Below are 23,589 nucleotides of genomic sequence, written 5' to 3' on the forward strand. Positions count from 1 at the left end.
CTACGAAGAAACCATGGGTAGCAGCAGAAACACTTCAGTTGTTCGATGAAAGAAGCAAGTACAAAAAAGTTCAGAGAAATTCAAGAATATAGAAATACAAGTCGCTGAGGAATGAAATAAACAGGAACTGCAGGGAAGCTAAGACGAAATGGCTGCATGAAAAATACGAAGAAATAGAAAAAGAAATTATTGTCGGGAGGACTGATTCAGCATATAGGAAAGTCAAAACAACCTTCGGTGAAATTAAAAGCAAGGTTGATAACATTAAGAGTGCAACGGTAATGCCACTGTTAAACGCAGAGAAGAGAGCTTGTAGGTGGAAACAGTACATTGAAGGCTTCTGTGAGGGAGAAGATTTGTCTGATGTGACAGAAGAAGAAACAGGAGTCGATTTAGAGGAGACAGTGGATCCAGTATTAGAATCGGAATTTAAGAGAGCTCTGGGGGCTTAGGATCAAATAAGGCAGAAGGAATAGATAATATTCCATCAGAATTCCTGAAGTCCTTGGGGGAACTGGCAACAAAATGAATAGTCACGTTGATGTGTAGAATGTGTGAGTCTGGCGACATACCATGTGACTTTCCGAAAAATATCATCCACACCATTCCGAGGACTGCAAGAGCTGACAGGTGCGAGAATAATCGCACAATCAGCTTAACATCCCATGCACCCAAGTTGCTGACAAGAATAATATACAGAAGAACGGAAAAGAAAATTGAAGATGTGTTAGATGACGATCAGTTTAGCGTTAGGAACGGCACCAGAGAGACAATTCCGACGTTGCAGTTGATAATGGAAGCAAGACCAAAGAAAAATCAAGACACGTTCATAGGATTTGTCGAGAATGTAAAATGGTGGAAGATGTTCGGAATTCTGAGAAAAATAGGGGTAAGCTGTAGGGAGTGACACGTAATTTACAAAATGAACAAGAGCCAAGAGAGAATAATAAGAGTGCACGACCAGAACGAAGTGCTTGGATTAAAAGGGTGTAGGACAAGGATGTAGTCTTTCAGCCCTACTGTTCAATATGTACATCGAAGAAGCAATGATGGAAATGAAAGAAAGATTCAGGGGTGGATTAAAATTCAAGGTGAAAGAATATCAATGATACGATTCGCTGATGACATTGCTATCCTGAGTGAAAGTGAAGAAGAATTACATGATCTACTGAATGGAATGAACAGTGCAATGAGTACAGAATACGGACTGAGTGTAAATCGAAGAAAGACGAAAGTATTGAGAAGTGGTAGAAACGAGAACAGCGAGTCACTTGACATCAGGATCGATGGTCACAAAGTAGATAAAGTTAATTAATTCTACTACCTAGGCAGCAAAATAACCAATGACGGACGGAGCAAGGAGGATATAAAAAGCAGACTAGCACTGGTAAACAGGGCATTCCTGGTCGAGAGAAGTCTACTAGTATCAAACATTCATTTGAGGAAGAAATTTCTGAGAATATACGCTTGGAGCACAGCATTGTATGGTAGTGAAATACCGACTGTGGTTAATCCGGAACAGAAAAGAAAGCATTTGAGATATGATGCTACAGGAGTGAGGAGGTTATGCGCAGAATCGGAGACGAAAGGAAATGTGGAAAAAACTGACAAGGAGAACGGACAGGATGATAGGACATCTGTTAAGACATCAGGGAATGGCTCCATAGTACTAGAGGGAGCTGTAGAGGACGCAGCAAATAGTTGAGGACATAGGTTGCAAGTGCTACTCTGAGATGAAGAGGTTGGCACAGGAGGGGAATTCGTGGAGGGCAGTATCAAACCAGTCAGAAGACTGATGACTCCAAAAAAAAAAAAAAAATACTGAATGCTGAAATAGTGTTAATAAAATCTCATTATTTTTGTCAATTGTTGATTGGTTATTAATATATCAGCATGGGACTGATCTTTTATTAAAGTTGTTGCACAAGTTTATTGATTAAAATTGAACAAAAGTACGTGTGAGCGTGATGATAAAAAAAACAGGATCTGATAGTAGCAGTAATATGTAACGACAATCTTGTGTGTCGGCTGGTTGGCAAACACTAAAGTTTGCCTGATTGAGCTATTTAATCTGGCTCTGGATATTGACAATACAGTTTGAAATTATCTAACACAGAAGTTATACTACGTTTGAGCAGCTTAGAACAAGTGGCGAGATTGTATCTTGTTTGCCCTAACACGCCAGTGCAACAGTACAACACCCCTTTTCTCGATGTGCGGCGCTGTCTCAGGTGACAGAAGTGGTTCAAGCGTCTGCGGAGCAGTGGTGTACGGTGCCTGTAATTCCCTACCGCAGACACGAAATGTGCAAAGCTGCGGCAAGCGATCTGTTAGACGGATCGCAGTTACTCTTTAACGGGGCCTGTAATCGCGGCAGGTGTGACACTCTCATTCGCCGGTCATACCATGGACCAGTTTGACTCACTTGTATGGCAGTTCGCACAAGGCGATCAAACGTCAAAGCGGCAGACATGCCACGCGTAAGATCTCCCTCGGCACAGCAAGTTGTCCGAGATGACTGAGGTCTAAACTATCGGTGCAACTAAGCCCTCACCATGGGTTCCCCAGTCAAGACCAATGCTAGTGTGGAGGCACGCTCAGGGCAAGTGTCCCCCCATTCATAACAAAAGTCAAGGCCAGTTTCCCGTCCAGACCGGAGTCTAAATCAGAAGACCAACTCCAGACAGGAGTCTGAATCAGAAGATCAAGTATCCCCTCTCCTCACTTTCCATCAAACCTTGGTAAACTCCGCCAAAGCACTCCCACAACCGCCCACACAAGGGTTTGATGCCAGTCACAAGATTTCAGGAGCTCCATGTCTCCTTCTACATCTACATCTACATTTATACTCCGCAAGCCACCCAACGGTGTGTGGCAGAGGGCACTTTACGTGCCACTGTCATTAGCTCCCTTTCCTGTCCCAGTCGCGTATGGTTCGCGGGAAGAACGACTGCTGGAAAGCCTCCGTGCGCGCTCGAATCTCTCTAATTTTACATTCGTGATCTCCTCGGAAGGTATAAGTAGGGGGAAGCAATATATTCGATACCTCATCCAGAAACGCACCCTCTCGAAACCTGGAAAGCAAGCTACATCGCGATGCAGAGCGCCTCTCTTGCAGAGTCTGCCACTTGAGTTTACTGAACATCTCCGTAACGCTATCACAGTTACCAAATAACCCTGTGACGAAACGTGCAGCTCTTCTTTAGATCTTCTCTATCTCCTCTGTCAACCCAACTCGGTACGGATCCCACACTGATGAGCAATACTCAAGTAAGGTCGAACGAGTGTTTTGTAAGCCACCTCCTTAGTTGATGGACTACATTTTCTAAGGACTCTCCCAATGAATCTCAACCTGGCACCCACCTTACCAACAATTAATTTTATATGATCATTCCACTTCAAATCGTTCCGTACACATACTCTCAGATATTTTACAGAAGTAACTGCTACCAGTGTTTGTTCCGCTATCATATATTCATACAATAAAGGATCCTTCTTTCTATGTATTCGCAATACATTACATTTGTCTATGTTAAGGGTCAGCTTCCACTCCCTGCACCAAGTGCCTATCCGCTGCAGATCTTCCTGCATTTCGCTGCAATTTTCTAATGCTGCAACTTCTCTTATACTACAGCATCATCCGCGAAAAGCCGCATAGAACTTCCGATACTATCTACTAGGTCATTTATATACACACCGGTGTGTCAGACCCACCATACTTGCTCCGGACACTGCGAGAGGGCTGTACAAGCAATGATCACACGCACGGCACAGCGGACACACCAGGAACCGCGGTGTTGGCCGTCGAATGGCGCTAGCTGCGCAGCATTTGTGCACCGCCGCCGTCAGTGTCAGCCAGTTTGCCGTGGCATACGGAGCTCCATCGCAGTCTTTAACACTGGTAGCATGCCGCGACAGCGTGGACGTGAACCGTATGTGCAGTTGACGGACTTTGAGCGAGGGCGTATAGTGGGCATGCGGGAGGCCGGGTGGACGTACCGCCGAATTGCTCAACACGTGGGGCGTGAGGTCTCTACAGTACATCGATGTTGTCGCCAGTGGTCGGCGGAAGGTGCACGTGCCCGTCGACCTGGGACCGGACCGCAGCGACGCACGGATGCACGCCAAGACCGTAGGATCCTACGCAGTGCCGTAGGGGACCGCACCGCCACTTCCCAGCAAATTAGGGACACTGTTGCTCCTGGGGTATCGGCGAGGACCATTCGCAACCGTCTCCATGAAGCTGGGCTACGGTCCCGCACACCGTTAGGCCGTCTTCCGCTCACGCCCCAACATCGTGCAGCCCGCCTCCAGTGGTGTCGCGACAGGCGTGAATGGAGGGACGAATGGAGACGTGTCGTCTTCAGCTATGAGAGTCGCTTCTGCCTTGGTGCCAATGATGGTCGTATGCGTGTTTGGCGCCGTGCAGGTGAGCGGCACAATCAGGACTGCATACGACCGAGGCACACAGGGCCAACACCCGGCATCATGGTGTGGGGAGCGATCTCCTACACTGGCCGTACACCACTGGTGATCGTCGAGGGGACGCTGAATAGTGCACGGTACATCCAAACCGTCATCGAACCCATCGTGCTACCATTCCTAGACCGGCAAGGAAACTTGCTGTTCCAACAGGACAATGCACGTCCGCATGTATCCCGTGCCACCCAACGTGCTCTAGAAGGTGTAAGTCAACTACCCTGGCCAGCAAGATCTCCGGATCTGTCCCCCATTGAGCATGTTTGGGACTGGATGAAGCGTCGTCTCACGCGGTCTGCACGTCCAGCACGAACGCTGGTCCAACTGAGGCGCCAGGTGGAAATGGCATGGCAAGCCGTTCCACAGGACTACATCCAGCATCTCTAGGATCGTCTCCATGGGAGAATAGCAGCCTGCATTGCTGCGAAAGGTGGATATACACTGTACTAGTGCCGACATTGTGCATGCTCTGTTGCCTGTGTCTATGTGCCTGTGGTTCTGTCAGTGTAATCATGTGATGTATCTGACCCCAGGAATGTGTCAATAAAGTTTCCCCTTCCTGGGACAATGAATTCACGGTGTTCTTATTTCAATTTCCAGGAGTGTATATTGTGTAAAGCAATGGTCCCATAACACTCCTCTGTGTCACGCCAGAGGTTACTTTAACGTCTGTAGACGTCTCTCCATTGACAACAACATGCTGTGTTCTGTTTGCTAAAAACTCTTCAATCCAGCTACACAGCTGGTTTGATATTCCGTAGGCTCTTACTTTATCAGGCGACAGTGCGGAACTGTATCGAACGCCTTCCGGAATTCAACGAAAATGGCCTCTACCTGGGAGCCTGTATCTAATATTTTCTGGGTCTCATGAACAAATAAAGCAAGTTGGGTCTCACACGATCGTTGTTTCCGGAATCCATGTTGATTCCTACAGTTTAGATTCTGGGTTTCCAGAAATGACATGATACGCGACCAAAAAACATGTTCTAAAATTCTAGAACAGATCGATGTCAGAGATATAGGCCTATAGTTTTGCTCATCTGCTCGACGACCCTTCTTGAAAACTGGGAATACCTGTGCTCTTTTCCAATCATTTGGAAGCTTCCGTTCCTCTAGAGACTTGCGGTGCACGCCTGTTAGAAGGGAAGGGGGGGGGGGGGGCAAGTTCTTTCGCGTACTCTGTGTAGAATCGAATTGGTATCCCGTGAGGTCCAGAGGACTTCCCTCTGTTGAGTGATATCAGTTGCTTTTCTATTCCTTGGACACTTATTTGGATGTCAGCCATTTTTTCGTTCGTGCGGTGATTTAGAGAAGGAACCGCAGTGCGGTCTTCCTCTATGAAACAGCCTATCTGCTCTACTCATCGGCCAATCCTAATCGAAGTTAACAACATTCTCCTCCTTTTAGGAGAAGCGGCCAACCCCTGACTCACAAAGTCCCGCGCAGAGAGGAGACGTTCTCCCGACCTGTGTTTTTCTCACGGCCATTTTAGGCAGCATGTTATTTTGAGTTTTCGTAAAATTCTAAAGTGAACAACACATTTATCATGGAGATGATTATCTGGACGGCCTGACTGTTACGGCGTGTCCAACCAGGGCCCTAGCTAAATCGAGAAAATTGCTTTTGTGTCCCAGCGCAAATTGTTTCAGAGTCGCCATAAATAATGCGTTCCTCCTGAAATTGTTTTTAAGGCCCAATGCTTTCCAAAAAACTCTCCAGGTCGAGAGTTAGGACCACCTGATAGCTCGCTCAATAGCATCGTGTCCACAGTGAACATGGAAACTCGGGATTTTTTTATGGCCACCGTTCCTGTTCACAAAGGGTGTTTACAATGTCATAACACATTGGCTGGGTGACATACATTTCTCTCGCACCCCTGGTCTCTGCTGTGGCAAGAGGCGCCTAACAGGTAGGTCCAGGTAGGCCATGTTTCGCCTCATCAACCGAATCATCTGTACACCGCGGGAGAAATTCTTGGGCCCAGCATTCCGACCCTAGTAATTGCTTCGAGATGTTAATTTCCCTAATAGCTGCACGTGGCTTTCAAGCCTCAAACGTCCAATGCAAGATTTACTGTTATGTGACCAAACTGTCTGCTTGTTCTCAACTCTGGAAAAATACTATTCGAAGGAGAGCCGCATAAAAACTATATATGCATCAACGATGTATACGCTTCTATCAACGCCTGCTCATGCTGATAATTTCCTGTCGTCTCACTATCAGGACGTCTTGGGTGAAAAATCATCATTAAATTGTACCCTTGGATACGGAAAATAGTGAGAGAGTGACTTGTCCTCTTTCAAGACATCAACCATTTCGGCAATTATTTATCAACTTCTTCAACAAGTTACATGAGAGTGGTAGTGTAACACCTAGACAACGTAGCAGAAAGAAATAAGTGATGAAAGAAGAGGGAAAATTAATGTTCTTGCTGCTAATGCAATTAATCCACACGATAGCATTCGCACAACAGCACGAGGAAGTGACATGAAAAAGAAAAATGTGGTAAGCTCTTATGGGACCAAACTGTTGAGGTCATCGGTCCCTAAGCCTACACACTATTTAATGTAACGTAAACTAACTTACGATAAGAACGACACACACACCCATGCCCGAGGGAGGACTCAAACCTCCGACGGGTGGGCCGCGCGAACCGTGACACGGCGCGAAGTCGAATGAGTCAGGCAGGTATCCCACACATTCTCCATTGACATAGGTTCGTCCTTATCACATCTCTCTCCATTAGGAGCTGCATGGAAACGATTATGAGAATCGTGTTAACTTCTGCACATGGGCATTAAGACAGGATAGTCCAGACGTATCATGTATCTTGTTCAGTGATGAAGCCACGTTTACTCGTCATGGCTCAATAAATCGCCGAAACACGAAATATTGGTCTGTTGACAATTCCTGTTGGCTCTGTCAGGTGGAACATCAGAATCCATTCTAATTTACCCTACTTTTAGTTTGTTAATGTCAGTATGTATTGTTTTATTTTAAAACATGTATGTTTTCATAATAAATACACTTTCTAAGTATTATTACAATCTGTTGATTAGCTAACAACACGAGCCCCTGACTACCAATGCATTCTGTGAAATCGTGCATCAACAGCACTTTCCATTTCCGCAATATCTGCGGGACACACACACAAAAGAGCGCGCGCACACATACGTAAGTTCTTCTCCCAGCAGACACACCACGAAACATTCAAAATTAATGCCACACTAAACATAATCCAAACTATGAAAAAGTAAGCAGCGACAACATAACACCTCTCAATGAGTACGGAGACATCTGTGTCGTCTCAAATCACGTTTTGTGGAAAACACGTATGAAGTAAAGGTGAGAGGGATATTGTACAAAAAAAAACTGTATACGCAGTAGCAATAGAAAGACATATCCGGCAGACATACACAACAGGACAGAAAATGAAAGCGCAGCACATACATAACCACTATATACCAAAAAGTATTTCAAAAATGCACACATTTCTTCATTACTTCTTTACAAATGACATGGTGCCAAAACGACAAAAGAAGGCACAAACAGCTGATCTGTAAAAGTTTATATTCATTAGCAATGTAATTTCCAGGCGACAATCGAAACAAAACAAACAAAATGCACATGATATAATTTTTGGCACAAAAATAGATAAACAATCAATAACTTTGTATTATGTTTTACACAAATAAATTTGACCCACAGAAAATGACACGTGTGTCGAAACACGTCGGGTTGAAGGAAAATAAATCAAACGTGTTTTGCATACACTGGAGTTTAACAAACCTAAATTTTGAATATAACACAGGAAAAACTTCACAAGGAACTTTCAACCCGGGCTAAGATGATAAATTGTGTTGTTTATGAAATATACACTTTATATTCAAGAGCAGCAATGAAGACACAGATGTGGTTCCAGTTTTTTTAAAGATTGCTTTAGCATAAAAAACTCTGTAGTAGATTGTTGTAAATGAAGAAACATTCCTAAGCTGCAATTCATGACAAACCTGGTCCGGAAGAGATTTCTGCTGCCGCTGTGGTCATCAGTCCGACGATTACTATTACCAGTATTTAAATGTATTATCACCAAGAAATCTATTTCATTTAAACAAGCTAAGAATATTAGTATTTAAATTTGTTATCATGAACAAACTTATTTTAATTAGGAGGACCAAGATAAACCTTTGCAAACCTCTTCATCTAAGAGTAGCACCAATACCCTACGTCCTCAGTTATTTGTTGGATTTTATTCACAGTCTTCCCTTTAGTTTTTACCATATACGGCTCCCTCTAGTACCATGGAAGTTATTCCTTGATGGCTTAATACATATCCTGTCAACCTGTCCCTTCTTCTTCTCGGAGTTTTCCTTATGTTCCGTTCTTCGTTGATTCTGCGGACAACCTACTCATTCCTTATCTTAGCAGTCCACCTAATTTTCAATGTCCTTCCTTAGCACCACACGGATTTTCTTCTTTTCTGCGTCTCCATGATTCACTACCACGCAATGGTTGTGCTCCAGTCGTACAACCTCAGAAATTTTTTTCCCAAAAAAAGGTCGATGTTTGATACCAGAAGATTTCTCTCGGCCAGGAGTGCTCTCCTTCCCTGTGCTAATCTCATTTCGATGTCCTCTTTGCTTCGTCCGTCTTCTGCTGTTTTAGTTCCAAGGTAGCAGAATTCCTTCACTGCATCTACCTCGTGGTCATCAATTTTGATGTTCAGTTTATCGCTAATCTCTTTTATGCTACTCCTCATTATCTTATTCTTCCATCGGTTTACTCAAAAGTAAGTTTCTAAACGCTTTCAGAGACAATATTACATTAATAACAGCACACACGGAGCCATTAATCAATCATTCTTTCTCAGCATTGTCCGCGAATGAGACGGGAAAAAACATTTATGTGCTACAATGGGAAGTACTCTCCGCCATGCACATCACAGTTGTTGCAGAGTAGATATGTAGAAGAGGACGAAGAGCAGCATTCGATAAGCAATTCCCATCTAAAGACTACACCGACAAAGGAGCTTTCTGGCGATCGGAAGGAGGCCTGTTGCTAGCTTATTTTTGATATTCAATGAGAGAGTTCTCTTTTTATTCGATGAATCATACTTTATACTTGTACAATGCATATTTTTCAGTGGAAGTCATTAATAGTCGATATGTTACGCCACAGAGATTTTGATTACATGCAATATGATCTTTTATTGCCAATAGTATTGTCGTTGGCTGTAGAAGTATTCGACAGTAGGCTATTAAATGCGAGAGAGTCGTGTTGGTCACGCTGCGGGAGAAATTTGGGAATGACTTACAGGACACAGAGATGCAAATTCAGATGATGCTGATTTTTGAAAATATCGTTTCGTGAAGGCTGATTGCAGAAGTATGAAGATATTCAGGTAATGACGCTGCGTTGTTTGCTCGCGCGTAATTTATGATGAGTTTCTGGGAGGCAAATTTTCAATGTAATTTTTGTTTATTGGTTCGGGTCGGTTAGTTTAACAAAACTGTATACTCTCATGGCTTTGGGTCAGAGTTACAGACTCACCACTACTTTATGATTTCATTAACGAATTATATGGGAGAATTACACCTTTTTTATAAGAAATGAATTTTGTGATGCTTGTTGTAATAGATAAAAGTGAGTTTCATAATACAGTTTTAAATGCTTAAAAAGGGAACTTATTTATGATGGGCCATACCACCTTTGTATAATAACACACAACAGTGCTGTGGAGCTTGAATCCTTTCTCACACACATGAGTAAAGGACTTGACCATGCCACACATCTGAAACCACTTATTGAGTAAAACTTAACATAATTTGCTGCAAATAGCTGAAGAACATTTTTTGTTTCTGTCTGTTTGTACATGGCTGCCTTCTACATCCAACTGACTATTATTTGATTATGGAATATGCAATACTGTAACCTGCACTGTTGTATTTTCCGCCACATGTAAGGCATTGTAGTATAGAAAATATACGCCACTTTACAGATACACACATCAAAAAAAGTTTAGCATCTCCTCGGTTCCGAGAGTTTCGTAACCTGTACAGAAAATTGGAATAGGGATCAGCATAAACATCATATCCGCCCTTTTTATTCCTCATGAAAACCACACATGACATGTTGTACCAGCACACAGAGAGATCTTAAGAGGTGGTGGTCCAGATTGCTGTACACATCGGTATCTCTAATACCCAGTATCACGTCCTCTTGCATTGATGCATGCCTGTATTCGATGTGGCATACTATCCACAAGTTTATCAAGGCACTGTTGGTCCAGATTGTCCCACTCCCCCTCGGCGATTCGGTGTAGATCCCTCAGAGTGGTTGGTGGGTCACGTCGTCCATAAACAGCCCTTTTCAACCTATCCCAGGCATGTTCGATGGGGTTCACGTCTGGAGAACATGCTGATCACTCTCGTCGAGCGATGTCGTTATCCTGAAGGAAGTCATTCACACCAGCTGCGTACGTCGGCCCCACATAGTGCCACCCCAAAACAGCGGGGACCCTCCACCTTGCTGCACTCGCTGGACAGTGTGTGTAAGCCGTTCAGCCTGACCGGGTTGCCTCCAAACAAGTCTCCGACGATTGTCTGGTTAAAGGCATATGGGACACTCATCGGTGAAGAGAACGTGATGCCAATCCTGAATGAACCATCCGGCATGTTGTTGGGCCCATCTGTACCGCGGTGCTGGTGTCATGTTTGCAAAGATGGACCTCGCCATGGACGTCGGGAGTCAAGTTGCGCATCAAGCAGCCTATTGGGCACAGTTTGAGTCGTAACACGACGTCCTGTGGCTGCATGAAAAGCGTTATTCAACATGGTGGTTTTGCTGTCAGGGTTCTTCCGAGCCATAATCCGTAGTTACCGGTCATCCACTGCAGTAGTAGCCCTTGTGCGGCCTGAACGACGAATATCATCAACAGTTCCTGTCTCTCTGTATCTCCTTCATGTCCGAACAACATTGCTTTTGTTCACTCCGAGACGCCTGGACACTTCCCTTGTTGAGAGCCATTCCTGGGACAAAGCAACAATGCGGACGCGATCGAGCCGCTGTCTGGGCATCGTTGAACTACAGAAAACACGATCCGTGTACCTCCTTCCTGGGGAAATGACTAGAACTGGCGCTGCTCATGCATGATTTCTTACATCTTTGGGCGGGTTTAGTGACATCTCTGAACAGTCAAAGGGACTGTGTATGTGACACAATATCCACAGGCAACATCTGTCTTCAGGAGTCCTGGGAACCGGGGTGATGCAAAACATTTTTGATGTTGGTTGGTTGGTTGGTTTTGGGGAAAGAGACCAGACAGCGAGGTCATCGGTCTCGTCGGATTACGGAAGGTCGGAGAAGGTAGTCGGCCGTGCCCTTTCAAAGGAACCATCCTGGCATGTGCCTGGAGAGATTTAGGGAAATCACGGAAAACCTAAATCAGGATGGGCGGACGCGGGATTGAACCGTCGTCCTCCCGAATCCAAGTCCAATGTGCTAACCACTGCGCCACCTCGCTAGGTATGGTGAAGATAGAGGAAAAGGATGTACAGAGTACTTTTACCTTTTTCCTTGTAATATAAACGTTATGTCATATTTTTCCTCTTAAATTTATTTTGTCTACCATGGCATTATAGTCTGAGTTTTAATGTTATAAGGTGACCTATGTGGATACATTTGCCTGTGATAACACTGTTTTCAGGTTATATTACTTCTTCTTTTTGGAACCAATTCAACATACACTAAAGTTAAGAGTAGGAGACCAATAGGCAAAACAAAACATACAAACAGAACAGTTACACCTCAAATATAGAAAATACTGAAGAAGAGAAAACTTTCCACACATATATAGCTGGTGGTGGAGATTGCATTCCTGTATTTGGCTGACAAGGGTTGTAAAGCAGTACATTTGGAGGTCGATCACTTGCAGTCCCGTTAATCATACATTCCAGTATCCTGCGAGATGTTTCAACTTCCTCATAGGTATTTTAACCCAGCATATTTTTTCTTCCATCAGGCTTTCGCATGGAAAATTGTCCGCAGTTCACCAGCAGCTGCATGAACTGCGTTACAGAGGATTACGTCTTCCCCAAAACATTTCGAGAAACACAGAAAAGATTCGCGGGTGTTATTACAGGAAAGAGAGTATGCAGTTAGTTTTTGCAGCTGGTGGTGTAACGCATTTTGGTCTGATCACCGTGTGCGCAAGCGCAGCTGATCGAATATGTACACAACTGTCTGCTTGCTTGCAGGAGGAAAGTGATAACCACAGTGCTAGTGTATCTGACGTAATGGACACGACACAAATGCAAGGGCAGCGAATCTTGCTGCTACCTTCAGTGCAGATACAAAAATTTAAAAGAGCTCCGAACAACCTTACGCCGATAAATTAGGGCAAGGACTTTTTGGAAAGAAATATGTTGGATGTCTTATGTCACCAGGCATCTGACATACCCTTGAGAGCTCAGTGTCGAAAGTTTCAGAGCCTTCAGCTTTTGTATTTATATGTATATGTGTATTAAATGTATAAATAACTCAAGTCATTTTTCCAGAGAGACTGAAATACACTGTTTTACATCCCTCTTTAAGAAAGAGCGATGTCAATAACCAACGACCTGTTTCACTACTGACATCATTTTCCAAAACCTCTGCGAAGGTGATACATTCTAGAATAGTATCTCACCTTAGTAACAATAATATACTCAGCAAATGACAATTTGGATTTCAAAAGAGATCCTCCACTTAGGATGTCATTTACATGCTCACTAATCAAATTTTACAAGTATTAAATGATAAAATAGAGCCAGTTGGTATTTTCAGCGACCTATCTAAGGTATTTGACTGTGACGTCGCAGTATTCTCCTAGATAAATAGAAGTTTTATGGGATTTATGGAATAGCCAACCAATCGAAAACGTCATATCTAACGAAAAGAGTGCAGAAATCTGTATCTAGTAATTCAGTCAATATAGTCCAGAGACTTAGTTCTGACTGGGGAGAAACCACGTATGGGGTTCCCCAAGGCTCAATCTTAGATCTACTATTGTTCCTTATGCATGTAAACGATCTTCCATCTAATACACAACAAACAGAATTAGTTCTTTTTACAGATGATTCTAATATTGTAATCAATTGAAGCATATATAAAGAAAGACAAGAAATTGTAAAAAATGTTCTTAGAAGTATCATTGAATGGTTTTCTTGGAGTGGTCTCACCCTCAGTTTTGAAAAGACTCGACATATTCAGTTCTGCACATCTAGGGAAACTACGTTCATGGTAAGTGCAATACATGGTTATGGACGTAATAAATAAGGTTGAAATTTCCAAATTCTTAGGTGTCCATATTGATGAGAATTTAAAATGGAAAACCACATTCTGAAATCATAAAAACAGCTTAGTTCAGCCACATTTGATGTTAGAAACATTCCAGTTTTGGAGAGATACAAAGCACTGAGTTACATATTTTACATATGTTCATTCAATAGTATCATATGGAATAATGTTCTTGGGTAACTCATCTTTAAGAAAGAAAGTCTTCATTGCTCAGGAACGTGGTGATTACCGATGATCATCTTGTAGATATCTGTTTAAGGATTTGAGCATTCTCACTACTGCTTCGCAGTATATTTATTCATTCGTGAAATTTGTTGCAAATAATCCACTATATTTCAAAAGAAACAGTGACGTACATTGTTACAATATCAGAAGGAAAAAATGACATTCACAACTCCACATTAACGTTGTCTTTAGCACAAAAAGGGGAGCACAATGATCAACAAATATTTCTGATCACTTACTCAGTGATATAAAATATCTGACAGACAGCAAAGTAATATTTGAAAACAAATTGAAGAAGTTTCTCCTTAACAACTCCTCTTACGCAGAAGAACTATTTTTATAATGTGTAAAAGGCGGTGGGTAGGAGTTACTGTATATTTAACAAAAAATACTGTATATTTAAATAATAAAATGAGATATAAATGTTCAGCATGTAGCCATATTTACAAATGAATTTGCTATGCGAATGTAAGATGACTTGTTCCACATCATTAAGATTTAACGTGCAAAATTATCCATGGAACATGAAACTGAGTAACTACTGCATCTCACATCAGAGAATGCTAACGCTGGCGTTTCCTTTACTCACATCTGTATCGGTGTCGTTTTATTCACTCAGTAGTAAAATAAATAAATGCCACTGACACGCAATTTCTATTAAAAGCAAAAACAAAATCTGTTCGATAATAAAGTAAATAGATACCACTGACGCGCGTTCTCTATTAAAAACACAGAGGCTGCAGTTTGACGTTTTGACCGTTGTACAATCATCAGAAGTGAAACTCTAGCTCAGCTGGAGGAGGATAGGGAAAAGGAGTTGATCGTGTTCCTGTCAAGGAAACAATTTTCGTATTCGGCTGAAGCTGGTTAGGGAGGACATAAAAAACACTATGGCTGGATAGTAGCATCTGCACATACGGAATAGGAGGAATACTGTCTTAACCACTCGGCACCATATGTTAGTAGATCTTCCGTTATTAGATGTACACTTCTTTCAGTTCCTTTCTACCCATTCCTTTGCGACGTATTTTCCGTAAAGGACGTAGCATACCAGATACGGGTTCAGGATTCGGTTTTGGCGAGAGTAACTGTTTGTTACTGCATATTACAGTGCCCCTCCTCCAGCCAGATATAGCTTCTTGTCTCTACCACTTTTAATTTGCCCTAGACGAGCTCAGCTGGAGGAGGATAGGGAAAAGGAGTTGATCGTGTTCCTGTCAAGGAAACAATTTTCGTATTCGGCTGAAGCTGGTTAGGGAGGACATAAAAAACGCTATGGCTGGATAGTAGCATCTGCACATACGGAATAGGAGGAATACTGTCTTAACCACTCGGCACCATATGTTAGTAGATCTTCCGTTATTAGATGTACACTTCTTTCAGTTTCTTTCTACCCATTCCTTTTGCGACGTATTTTCCGTAAATGACGTAGCATACCAGATACGGGTTCAGGATTCGGTTTTGGCGAGAGTAACTGTTTGTTACTGCATATTACAGTGCCCCTCCTCCAGCCAGATATAGCTTCTTGTCTCTACCACTTTTAATTTGCCCTAGACGACAAGAATTTTAATAATGAACTATATAGAAGTAATAATATACCGTTAAAAATTTATTTACATAAGTGGCTGGTACATCGCTTTAACACACGTTGGCAAGGTTGTTTCGAGTGTATTACAGATGTTTCACTGGGAAGCCGTTACACATGCCGTGCTCTCTTTGGAGCCCTGAAAAAAGACATTCGTGCCCATTAATTTGCTTTGGTCGAAGAGGTGGACGCCTGGGTACGATAGGTAGGCAACTGGAAGCGTTTTCCCATGAAGGTACTGGCCGTCTTGTCTCACAGTGGGACAAATGTGTTAATAGTTACGGCGAGAAGAGCGAAAGAGCATAGAAGGCTGTGAGACTTCAGCCAATAGCACGCTCAAGCAGAGGCACTAGCAGAACCGTTATTAGTGACTCGTAGGCACTCGTATGATAACTTGTGTGAACAATGTAATAAAAACAGTTAATGTAATTTGCTTGAATTATATAGCTATCCGAGGAAGCAGCATACTTTAGGCACCCTATAAGAGACGAATGTACAAGACCCCACAATTACACCCACAGAAAAAAAAAAAAACAGGACCTTCTTGTAGGAAGATTAATATAGTTAAATTTTGAACTGAGATATGTTTCCGCCGTTGGCTACGGTTTTCGAGCTATTTAAGAAAAACGCTCTTACAGTTCACTAAAGTACGTTTTCCTTGAATAATTCGAGAACTACGGCCTCTGGAGATAACGTATCGTAGTACAAAATTAACTATATTTAAGTTCCTACAAAAAAGTCTTGTTCGTTTTTTCTAGAGAACTAATAGTTTCCGTTTAGCGAGAGAGATAGTATGAAAACCATGCTCGTAGTGTTTGAAGATGTTGTGTGTTGCATGAGACCCATAACTAGGGGCAGCTAAATCACCCCGTGTAAGCACATGAGACAATAACTAGCCTGCACGTCGCTTTACATACTTTTCAACGCACAATTTTTGGAAATGCAGAACTAGTACTATTGTACATATGTCTCAGGTATGCAAATTGCGAAAATACCAAATTTATAGAGAAAAACATTTTCGAGATGTGCAGGCAAATGATACGTCTTGCCTTTCTACTGACGTATCTACACTGAGCCAAAATATTATGATCTTTTTATTTTTCACCTACACAATAGCGTGTGGAGCCGCCTTTGGAGCGCAATACAGCAGCGATTCTGCTGAAATGGATTCTACAAGGATTTAGGAGGTACGTGGCACTAATTTCCGCGAATTATGGGTCAATATTTTTGTGGGAGCTGATGCCATATAGCGTCCCAGAAGTGCTCCATTGGATTCAGATCAGACGAATTTGGTAGCCAAGATATCAAAGTGAGTTCACTAGCATGCACCTCAAACCACTGTAGCACAGTTATGGTTTTGTGAAATGGACAGTGAGGCTGCCAGAAGATGCGATCGCGTCAGCGAATACACCGAGCATGAAGATATGCAGATGGTCCGCAATAATGTTCAGATACAATAAATCCATTGTAACGCGGCCACATTTTCTCACCATACATTTAATATTCTGATAGACTGATGTTTATAAAAGATCACTGTTTATGATAGCCAGATTAGTAATGATTTCATTGACTGATATTGGCTAGCAAAATGTACTTACAATTTCTGTAGTACTGCATGTCTGGAAGTTAATTAGGGCTGAGCACTGACAGAAAAGATGAAGTGGGCCACATGACCTCAAAAGCCACTGGTGGCTAAAGAAGGGCTTGGAAGAGACTTGTCGTGTGCTGCAAGGGCGAAAATTTATTGCCTTGAGAGAGAGCAGAGTGTGGCGGCGGCGGTTTACGATGCTGGAGCCTGCTGAACCCCTGTAGGGTGGACAGAGCTGGCAGGAGATTGCTCTCTGGTGGGAAGGAAAAAATTTCAGAACAGTGTACTGGAGAAAAATTGCTCTGAGCGGTATGGGACTTAACTTCTGAGGCCATCAGTCCCCTAGAACTTAGAACTACTTAAACCTAACTAACCTAAAGACATCACAGACATCCATGCCCGAGGCAGGATTCGAACCTGCAACCGTAGCGGTCGTGCGGTTCCAGACTGAAGCGCCTAGAACCGCTCGTCCACTCCGGCCGGCGTACTGGAGAAAGAGCGGCGGGGGAGGAAGAGGGCGAAGGACATCTTTTCAGTATCAGGGAATGCAACAGGATCACAAACAGTGGTCACGACCTGACGCCCGAGGAATCTTCTCAGGGGAAGTGCTGGGGTAGGCTTCCCTGCAAAAAGCAGAGACACGTTTCTGATCGACAGAGTGCTAAGAATTTAAGAGGGGAAATGGAACCTTCCAGAAAATCGTCTGAAAGAAGTATGGCCTTCAGGTGATTTTCTTGCAGATTATGACCCATTTAGTGGGAGGTAATGTTTTTGTAATGGCCACTGGGATTCGTCGCCTGAGCACAAATGTAGACGCCTCGTGCCTAGGTGTGTTCGAGGTGTATGATATGAGCAAAGACTTTTAACCAAGGGTCGATCGAGAACACTTGCATTCTGGGAGCGATAAAAGACAGTTTGCTCCGGAGTCAAGCTAGAGACTTTGCTGGCGAGAGCCATATTGGAGAATCTGGCAGTTATATATTGAAGCACCAAAGAAACTGGTATACCCATGCGTATTCAATACAGAGTTATGTAAACAGGTGAAACACGGCGCTGCGTTGGTAACGTTTATATAAGACAACATGTTTCTGGCGCAGTTGTTAGATCGGATACTGCTGCTACAATGGCAGGTTATCAAGATTTAGGTGAGTTTGAATGTGGTGTTAAGTCGGTGGACGAGCGATGGGACACAGCATTTCCGAGGCAGCCATGAGGTGGGGATTTTCCCGTACGACCATTTCACGAATGCACCGTGCATATCAGGAATCCGGTAAAACATCAAATCTCCGACATCGCTCCGGCCGGAAAAAGATCCTGCAAGAACGCGACCAACGATATCTGAAGAGAATAGTTCAACGTGACAGAAGTGCAACCCTTCCTCAAACTGCTACAGATTTCAATACTGGGTCATCAACAAGTGTCAGCGTGCGAATCATTCAACGAAACATCATCGATATGGGCTTTCGGGACTAAACATCTGAGATCATCAGTCCCCTAGAACTTAGAACTACTTAAACCTAACTAACCTAAGGACATCACACACATCCATGCCCGAGGTAGGATTCGAACCTGCGACCGTAGGGTTCGCATAGTTCCAGTTGTAGCACCTAGAACCGGTCGGCCACACCGGCCGGCCCTACACAGAAGCATATACTTCTCGAATTAATGTATCTTATAACAGAGGGTAATTCTTTCAATGCTTCAGTTGTTTCATATACTTATCACGTGATTTACGGTTCTGAACGCCATCTGTATTCGTTTATATTTATTCACTGAATAGTTTTATTGCTTTTGCTGTTACCCCTTGGCAGAGATGACTGTCAGTTTGGCGCAATCCTTTTGGCTGTGACGTCGTTTGCAAAGTTGTTGACCAGTAGGCTATGCTTTGACGATAGACAGTTATTGTCTGACAATCACATGAAAATTCGTCAGTAAGATACATAAATACTGTACAACATTATTGGTGTTTTCTTTCCTAAGGAGACTCAGATACACCTTCTCTTTCTTGGTCTAATGTCGGTGGTTTACAATCTACCAAATAAGAAGACGTTATCAAACACCTAACTCTGCAGTACACCTACTCACTAAAACAAACCTCCCATAGGGTTGAAGCACTTTGGAACAAACCTTAGGTTTGCGCTATCTTCTTCTTCAGATGAAGCCGTATCCTCCCTCCCATGATTGTGAAGCAAGCGGCTCGGGGTACTAAAACCTTCAACAGTGTGCAAAACTCAAGGACAAATGTAACTTTTGCATGATATGTTACTGCCAAGTGACATAGCTCGATGAAATTGGGGCTATACATAGAAAGAACGTCAGTCGCTCGTGGTCTCGCGGTAGCGTTCTCGCACCCGGAGCACGGGGTCCCGTGTTCGATTCCCGGCGGGGTCAGGGATTTTCACCTACCCCGAGATGACTGGGTGTTGCTGTGTCGTCTTCATCATCATTCATCCCCATTACTGTCGGAGGAAGGCAACGGCAAACCACCTGCATTAGGACCTTGCCTAGTACGGCGGTTCGGGTCTCCCACATCGTGCCCCTACGCTCTGTCACGAAGCATGGTATTTCATAGCATAGTACGGTGCAGCACAGAAGATAACTGAAAGTAATATGCAATGGGGCGGACAGAAATGACGGTTTTATTCAAAGACGTTAAGTATACTGAAGCGAACGCGATTTGTAATGGTCTCCCGGACATTACAAAAGGTGGGACACGGTGTGTGATCACCACGGATGACAGTGCATGCTCCGCAACGTGTTCCCGTGCAGGCCACAAGGTTGGTAAGAGAGCATTAGGTGATGAATTTAGTGGACTGCGATATTAGGATGTCGATAGCGCAACATATGGGGATTTGGGTCGGTCAGTTCGAGTCCCGACCCGACACAAACATCATTGTGAATATTGGGTAGTAGATCTGTACCTAATACAGCTGACGTCAAGGAACTCGCAGCTAGCTACTAAGTTCATAAGTACTGTGTACAGCTATGGATCGTCGACAGCGTGTATTCTTTCAGACATGCGTTAAGTTCTGTCGAATATAATCGTTTTGGTGTTCAACGTTACTGCGACAGTACTCTTTCCCCACGTGCGTCTGTTCAGGGAAGCATTCGGCCCTATCTTCATTTTTACTGATGACAGTGCGCTACCGTATCGAACAGCACAAGCGGGGGAGCTCTTGGAACGAGATGATATTCGGTAAATGGACTGACCTGCCCTTTGCCGCGATTTAGATCCCATCGAGCAAGTATGGGAAGCGTTGGGGTGACGCACTGCAGCACGTCCGCATACAACAACGAGCCTCCAGCAGTTATCAGTAGCGCTGGTGGATGAAAGAAACGCCTTACCACAAGAACTCCTAGGAAATCTGTGACCAACATGGAAGCACGGTGCAGAGCTTACATTGCCGCCCACGACGCTCGCACATCCTATTAAGACCATTTCCCGCCTATTGTAATACACTCCTGGAAATGGAAAAAAGAACACATTGACACCGGTGTGTCAGACGCACCATACTTGCTCCGGACACTGCGAGAGGGCTGTACAAGCAATGATCACACGCACGGCACAGCGGACACACCAGGAACCGCGGTGTTCGCCGTCGAATGGCGCTAGCTGCGCAGCATTTGTGCACCGCCGCCGTCAGTGTCAGCCAGTTTGCCGTGGCATACGGAGCTCCATCGCAGTCTTTAACACTGGTAGCATGCCGCGACAGCGTGGACGTGAACCGTATGTGCAGTTGACGGACTTTGAGCGAGGGCGTATAGTGGGCATGCGGGAGGCCGGGTGGACGTACCGCCGAATTGCTCAACACGTGGGGCGTGAGGTCTCCACAGTACATCGATGTTGTCGCCAGTGGTCGGCGGAAGGTGCACGTGCCCGTCGACCTGGGACCGGACCGCAGCGACGCACGGATGCACGCCAAGACCGTAGGATCCTACGCAGTGCCGTAGGGGACCGCACCGCCACTTCCCAGCAAATTAGGGACACTGTTGCTCCTGGGGTATCGGCGAGGACCATTCGCAACCGTCTCCATGAAGCTGGGCTACGGTTCCGCACACCGTTAGGCCGTCTTCCGCTCACGCCCCAACATCGTGCAGCCCGCCTCCAGTGGTGTCGCGACAGGCGTCAATGGAGGGACGAATGGAGACGTGTCGTCTTCAGCGATGAGAGTCGCTTCTGCCTTGGTGCCAATGATGGTCATATGCGTGTTTGGCGCCGTGCAGGTGAGCGCCACAATCAGGACTGCATACGACCGAGGCACACAGGGCCAACACCCGGCATCATGGTGTGGGGAGCGATCTCCTACACTGGCCGTACACCACTGGTGATCGTCGAGGGGACACTGAATAGTGCACGGTACATCCAAACCGTCATCGAACCCATCGTTCTACCATTCCTAGACCGGCAAGAGAACTTGCTGTTCCAACAGGACAATGCACGTCCGCATGTATCCCGTGCCACCCAACGTGCTCTAGAAGGTGTAAGTCAACTACCCTGGCCAGCAAGATCTCCGGATCTGTCCCCCATTGAGCATGTTTGGGACTGGATGAAGCGTCGTCTCACGCGGTCTGCACGTCCAGCACGAACGCTGGTCCAACTGAGGCGCCAGGTGGAAATGGCATGGCAAGCCGTTCCACAGGACTACATCCAGCATCTCTACGATCGTCTCCATGGGAGAATAGCAGCCTGCATTGCTGCGAAAGGTGGACATACACTGTACTAGTGCCGACATTGTGCATGCTCTGTTGCCTGTGTCTATGTGCCTGTGGTTCTGTCAGTGTGATCATGTGATGTATCTGACCCCAGGAATGTGTCAATAAAGTTTCCCCTTCCTGGGACAATGAATTCACGGTGTTCTTATTTCAATTTCCAGGAGTGTATCTAACGGGCCATCATAAATCGGGGTGACTTAAGATTAATTATATACTTTAAATCGCAGTGATTTCAGTATACACTGAAGCGCCAAAGAAATGGTATAGTCATGTGTATTCAAATACAGAGATATGTAAACAGGCAAAATACAGCGCTGCTGTCAGCGACGCCTATATAAGACAGCAAGCGTCTGGAGTAGTTAGATCGGTTACTGCTGCCAGATTGCTGGGTTATCAAGATTTAGGTGAGCTTGAATGTTGAGTTACAGTCGGCGGGCGAGCGATGGGACACAGTATCTCCGAGGTTGCGATGAAGTGGGGATTTTCCCGTACGACCATTTCACGTGTGTACCGTGCGTATCAGGAACCCGGTAAGACATCAAATCGCCGACATCGCTGCGGCCGGAAAAAGATAGTGCAAGAGCGGGACCAACGACCACTGAAGAGAATCGTTCAACGTTACGGAAGTGCAACCCTTCCTCAAATTGCTGCAGGTTTCAATGCTGGGCCATTAACAAGTGTCAGCGTGCGAACCATTCAACGAAACATCTTCGATATGTATTGAGTGAATGGACGTGTGCGGGTATGGAGACAACCTCATCAGTCCATGGACCCTGCATGTCAGCACGGGCCGGCCGGTGTGGCCAAGCGGTTCTAGGCGCTTCAGTCTGGAACCATGCGGCCGCTACGGTCGCTGGTTCGAATCCTGCCTCGGGCATTGATGTGTGTGATGTCCTTAGGTTGGTTAGGTTTAAGTAGTTCTAAGTTCTAGGGGACTGATGACCTCAGATGTTAAGTCCCATAGTGCTCAGAGCCATTTGAAACATTTCTGTCAGCACGGGATTGTTCCAGCTCGCGGAGGCTCTGTAATGGTATGGGGCGTGTGCAGTTGGAGTGGTATAGGACCCCTAATACGTCTAGACATGACTCTGACAGGTGACACATATGTAAGCATCCTGTCTGATCAACCTGTGTCCATTCATGTCCATTGTGCATTCCAACAGACTTGGGCAGTGCCAGCAGGACAATGTGACACCCCACACGTCCAGAATTGCTATATACATGTTCGAGGAACACTCTTCTGAGTTTAAACACTTCCGCTGGCCACCAAACTCCCCAGACATGAGCATTACTGAGCGTGTCCGGGATGCCTTGCAACGTGCTGTTCAGAAGAGATCTCCACCCCTCGCACTCTTACGGATTTATGGACAGCCCTACAAGATTCATGGTGTCAATTCCCTCCAGCACTACTTCAGACTTTAGTCGAGATCATGTTACGCCGTGTTGCGGCACCTCTGCGTGCTCGCGGTAGCTGTACAAGATATTAGGAAGGTGCACCACTTTCTTTGGCTCTTCAGTGTAGTTAGTTCCTTTGAATGATAGAGTCACTTCTGTTCGTCTCATTGCGTATTTCTTTCAGTTACTTTCTGTACGGCACTATAGCAGTTCTTTCTATATACGGTCCAAGTTCCATCGAGTTATACTACTCGGCAGTGACCTATCA

The sequence above is a fragment of the Schistocerca americana genome, chromosome 1 (assembly GCF_021461395.2).
Source record: "Schistocerca americana isolate TAMUIC-IGC-003095 chromosome 1, iqSchAmer2.1, whole genome shotgun sequence".
Classification (NCBI taxonomy): domain Eukaryota; kingdom Metazoa; phylum Arthropoda; class Insecta; order Orthoptera; family Acrididae; genus Schistocerca; species Schistocerca americana.